The sequence below is a fragment of the Dunckerocampus dactyliophorus genome, chromosome 5, assembly GCF_027744805.1.
Source record: "Dunckerocampus dactyliophorus isolate RoL2022-P2 chromosome 5, RoL_Ddac_1.1, whole genome shotgun sequence".
Lineage (NCBI taxonomy): Eukaryota > Metazoa > Chordata > Actinopteri > Syngnathiformes > Syngnathidae > Dunckerocampus > Dunckerocampus dactyliophorus.
Window position 1 is genome coordinate 11,431,785 of NC_072823.1, and position 6,019 is coordinate 11,437,803.

Consider the following 6,019-nt stretch of genomic DNA (forward strand, 5'->3'; position numbering starts at 1 on the left):
CTGAGCATAATTTTCTTCTGATTTATATTGTTTATCCTATTTTTTGTCAAGGATTACACTCCATGAATGTTCTCTTTTACAGTGAAACCATGATAGCACACTATTAGTCACAGAATGGATCATGAGTCAACTTTCCAAGCGCAGTTGGGGGAATTCAGGAGCATCTCAGCCAATTGGGGGGTGTTGCAGCCTGCACAAACCCAACATAAGACAAAACCAATGACAAGTGACTGAAGTTGCACAACACAATATGAAATAAATGTATGATAAATTGTTAATTTGGTAGACCAACAGTCAACAAAAGTGAGCTCTGAAACCTGAATACCACAAAAAATGGACAGATCTTGTAAATTTAAAGTAAGTCATAAGTCATTGGGTGTCTGTTGGTCTTTGAAGTTTAGCAGCAAAAAAAGAAGACATACGCCTTAGCTGAGTTGTTGATCTTCAGATAGTAGGACAGGGCATCATATTTCTAGTAAAACCCTTGTAATTGAGTTGGCATGCTTTTAAAGCCATCTAAATTATACAGCAGGCACACAAGCAGTGGACCTGAGGCAAATCCACATCAATTAATCAGAAACATTTAAATCTTTATGTGACACACAGTTGCATGAGAAAAATGTCTATCGCAGGAAATGTGGTCAGAATTTAGCAGATGAGATGAATTATGTAATTTGTCAGGTAAATGTCTGCAAGTAAAAGCCACACTTAAATATCTGCTTAGTAATTGTTACATATTCAATGATACGACACTAGAGTTGCGAGTGTTGTGGCACATGAGATCGTAAGGAGGGGGAAGCCGTTCACAGATTGCGAATACGTGAAAGAATCATTCAGAAAAACATAAGATCATCTATTCCCCAAATTAAAAAAAAAAATAAACAGGAAATGATTCAGAAAATGAAAGAAATGCCTCTCTCTTTCAAAGACAGCCGAGGGCAGGGCCGATAGAATGGCAACAAACATCACCATCAGGCAGTGATGTGTGATTAGGTTCATGGCTGGTGAAGCCATGAACACCTTTGGAGTTTTTGTCCTATTAATACAGGTTGCTCCTCAAGAGGATAACAACAAACAAAGAAGAGACTAATTCACTAATTTGGTTAAAAAAAAAATTTCACACACTTCTTCGTCTTCTTGGTACTTTGTTGTAAAGGTCTGATCATCTCCTGGTGAGTTTGGTAAATAATCCACCATCTTGGCAGTCAAGGACATGCATTCATTCCACAGAGCATAAAAATATGTTGAATTTGACTTGTTTGTAAATCTAGCTCTAGCTGTTTGTGTAATTCACTCAAGTTAAAAAAGAAGCGCTGACTTTTCCTCTGTACAAGGAAGGCGGACAAGCACCTCCTACTTGCACCTCCCTTCAGGATGCATCGGTACTGCAAGTGCCTCCCGTACGACATTTATGCTTATGTTATTGTCCGATTAGCAAGAATAATGATGTCACACTTACATTAAAGACATTATACAGGCTGATATTATATAGCTGTTAGTTGAATTCTATTGTTGGAACTGTTGGAACTGACTGTTTTGCGGCTCCAGACCTTATTTTTTTTTACTGGAAAAGGAGGCAAAATGGCTCTTTTGATGGTAAGGGTTGCCGACCCCTGATTTACACGAACACATTTGTGGGATGTGGGAGGAAGCACGCGTGCAGAACATGCAAACTCCACACAGCTCCACTCACGATGCCACCATGCTGCATATGAATGGGATCCAGGAAGCAAAGATTAATAATGACATTTAAAACAGTAGACATGCTATGAGCCACCATTAGTAAAAATATAAATACAACAGTCAGAAGCCAGGAAAGTAGCAACTACGTTTTTATGAAAAAATAAAATAAGTAAATTATATTCATTTATATTTATATTATGGTGATGGCTACACACTTTTTCCATTATTAAATCAAATCACTCAAGAAAACCAACCAAATCCAATCACCTTCATGACACAAAGGGATGTTTTCAACCTCACAGCCAACAACTGTACAACCAACAGTTGAACTTGAGATTTAAAAAAAAACCTATAACATATAACTAACTAAAATTAGAACATAACAATTGCTGCTGTAGCTGGGGCCAAAAGGCTGGTAGCAGCTAATGTTCCCAAAACATTTTGGTAATGCTGGAGCCTATCCCAGCTGACTTTGGGCGAGAGGCGGGGTACACCTGGACTGGTTGGCAGCCAATCGCAGCGCACATATAGACAAACAAGCATTCACACTCACATTCATACCCATGGACAATTTAGCCAATTAACCTAACATGCATGTTTTTGGAATGTGGGAGGAAACCGGAGTACCCGAAGAAAACCCACGCACGCACAGGGAGAACATACAAACTCCACACAGAGATGCCCAAGCGCAGATTCGAACCCACGTCTTCCCGATCTCCTGACTGTGTGGCCAACATGCTGAGCAGTCGGCCAATGTGCGGAAGGAAGGATTTGTGCACATAAAAAAAAAAAAAAATAGTTTAATACCCCAGGGCGGCATCATTGAAACCACAACTGCCAATTCTTGACCCATATCTACCCACAAAGTACACAATCCTCCCCCACGTAGCGAAGGTTAAAGGTCCACCTTCACTTAACAATCAAGAAATATCTGGGGTGCTCGTTTTAGAAAGTTGTTGCCACAGCTGTGTTTTAAAAGTTTCAACACTGTCCAGATGTTTGTATTCAAATTTGAATCTCTATTTTGTTAGTCGATAATAATTGACATGTACAAATATTTTCTGTCTCTTGTTACTCTACATCGTTGCTAAAATATAAATAATAACATATGATTATATAAATCTAATAGATAAATGCATAATGTTTCAGTGAGTGGGGAGAGGATCCACGCACAGTGGTCAAACGTTATTTAGCAAAGTAAGAATGGTCGCAGGGAACAATGTAGACACATCATTGACATGTAATTAAAAATACTGGGAAGTAGCTGAAAGTTTGTCGTCAGCCAAAGTACTCTAATCCGCTCTTTTAGACTAGTCTTTACTTGCCATCGGTGTCCAACAATTCCTACAGAACCTTCGTGGTTAAAGTACAGTGGATCCTTGGTTAACGTACGGCCAGGTTGTCGTATGTTTTGGTCTTCATCGAAAAAAAGTACGCACAAAATGTAGAGGATTTTGAGGTTGTTTCCTGGATATGCTTTTCCAGGCCTTTGCTGCAGCCACCTTCACTTGCTGCTTGTTTGTGGGTCATGTGGCCTCTACTTTTGTTTTCAGCAAGTGAAAAGCATGTTTTGGTGAGTTAGGACTAGGCCATTGATTTGGTCAGTGAAGATTATTCAATTTCTGCGTCTTCAAAATGTCTCGAGTTTCTGTTTCCGGAAATGTATCAGCAATTTTCCGCTCCTTGGTGCCGTCTGTGTTTGTGTATAACCGACAGTGCGTATATTATGGTGTATTATATTGCTTGCCTACGATATGTTTGTTTCTGATCAAAAAAATATAAGTCAGATATATAAGTCAAATACTGTATAAGCCACAATTAAAACAGATGTAATATTTGGAAGGTTTATGAATTCCTGGAGTTAATATATTTTCGAGAAAGCTAGTCAAAATGACATATCCATCCATTTTCTCCACCTCTTAACCTGATCAGGCTGAGAAGTAGGGTACGCCCTGGACTGATCACCAATCAATCACTAACTATTGTTTGTGATATTCACATTAGAAACCCACATCCTACTAGTGAATGGATGGTGTGATGGAAACTAACAAATAAGGTAAAAGCGACTGCACAAAACTCATATATCCTGTATGCACGTATGTCAACTGTCCATCTGCACGCATTACAGCGAAGACCAATAGCTTTCTGAGCCATGAATAAATTACAGAAAGTGGACAATACATCACTGCTGTGCACACTTGCGAGGCTAATTAAACTCTCCCAGCTTCTGGAATGTGGCTCTGCACACCAATTGTACCAGTGTTAATTTGCAACACATGAATTGTGCCAAGGTAATATGTCTGTAAATGGAGGCACAGGAGCCAAAAATCAAATGAACAGTCCCAGACCTCAATCTGCTGTTCCCAAGCAGGGACTTAAATTGACAAAATCTGGATGAGGAAGGTTGCCAAGACCTGCATAAGTCAGATCAGCTGTGCTGTCAGCACTTATCGCTGTACCTTCACAGCTTCAATAATAAAAATAAAAACTGAATGCAAAATACTCCAAAATAAACATTGGGGGTATCAAATGATGTTATGTGTTTGATATATTATATGTATTTACTAATGTCATATAACTCAAAGCACTGAGTGATTATGCTATAACAAACACTGATGGTATAAATACTCTGCAGTGCTGGCTAGGTGCCATTGTGGCCATTTGTTTTTGTCAATAAACTTTAACAGGCACAACATAGTGCACGGTAGGTACAGTACATTGCACAGCGTGGACCTCTAAGGTTATAGTTCTATCCTCCACATTAAATACATGACACTTTAATCTAATTACACTGAGCTGATCGATAAACCCTTACTCAGCAAAAGTACCTTCACTTTGCATTAAAACCATGTTTTGCACAGGTTAACTTTTAGCTGAAATATCTATATTCTGTCATTGCACTGACTGTGTTGTTGGCAGTGAAGGGATCCCGATTATTTTTGTACATATTTAATTAAGGGAATGCGGAGAGAGACAATGCTTTTGTGAGTCCAATATATGTTTTATGATATTATAATATGAGTCAAGGCTAAATGGCGCATTAACTGTCTGTAGTAGCATTGCATTTTCCATGGATTTGAGTGTGATCGATGAACATCAGAACATACAATTCTGTTCAACCAGTCACATGACCTTGTTGATGGGCGACCTTGACAAATTCATGGATTGATTAAAAGGTCAAATTAAAAGGTTAAATGAATACAAATTAATGAATGCAAATGTTGTATGTGAACAATTAAAATCTAATTACATAACTAGAATATTCATTTTCTATGCCGCTTGTCCTTACTCGGGTCGCGGGGGTATGGTGGAGCTATCCCAGCTGACTTTGGGCGAGCGACAGGGTAGGCCGTGGACTGATCACCAGCCATTTGCTGTAAATAGACTATAGACAGGTATTTACAGACAGTCTAGTACATATAGTACAAACAAGACAGATTTGCAGACAGTACAAATAAGAAAAGCATTTAAAAATATAAAAAAGTAAATACAATAAAAAAAATAAGCCCAGCCTCCTATGTACATGATATATGATCAATACTTACTTGTGTATGAATACTGTGCAACACTTACTATCATAGTGTAACAGTTTGATTTTTTTAGCCCAAGTTGATTAGTCATGCCCGGAGAGTGGGGCGCTCGGATAACGTCATGAAAAAGGCGACTGTTGTTATGTGGTTGCCACATGTGGTGTTGAATAAAAGAGCACAAGTTTGTGAGTTCTTGTCCAGCAAAGAGTGCCTCTAGACGCCCTACACCTCAGACGCTACCATAGTTCCACAAGAGAATGAATTAATGAACAACTGTGATCATATATTTCACATTCGTTATTTTATGTTTACATTATCAATTCTGCCCTGCGATTGGCTGGCGACCAGTCCAGGGTGTACCCCGCCTGTCGCCCGAAGTCAGCTGGGATAGGCTCCAGCATGCCCCCGCGACCCTAATAAGGAAGAAGCGGTATAGAAAATGGATGGATGGACATTATCAATTCATTTTGCTTCATGTTTATCTACCTAAGTCGTTGTGCTAGTAATTCATGAACAAAATGTATCCTGCCTCATACCAGTTTAACTGGATCCATATGTGTGTTTAACAAATGGACCAGTAATAATGAACACATGATTTGGTCTGCCCTGGTTGGACAAATGGATTTATATAGTCCCGCCTACCGAATGAGTAATCGTGATGGGTGATACCTGATTTTTTGATTGGATATGAAATTATTACGTTTTTTGGCATTTTTTCCAGTATCAATTTTTTTTTGGCCATTTTTATCACAATGAAACATATGACAAATACTGGACATAAAAATTCTGAAATCAGTCAAATTTGT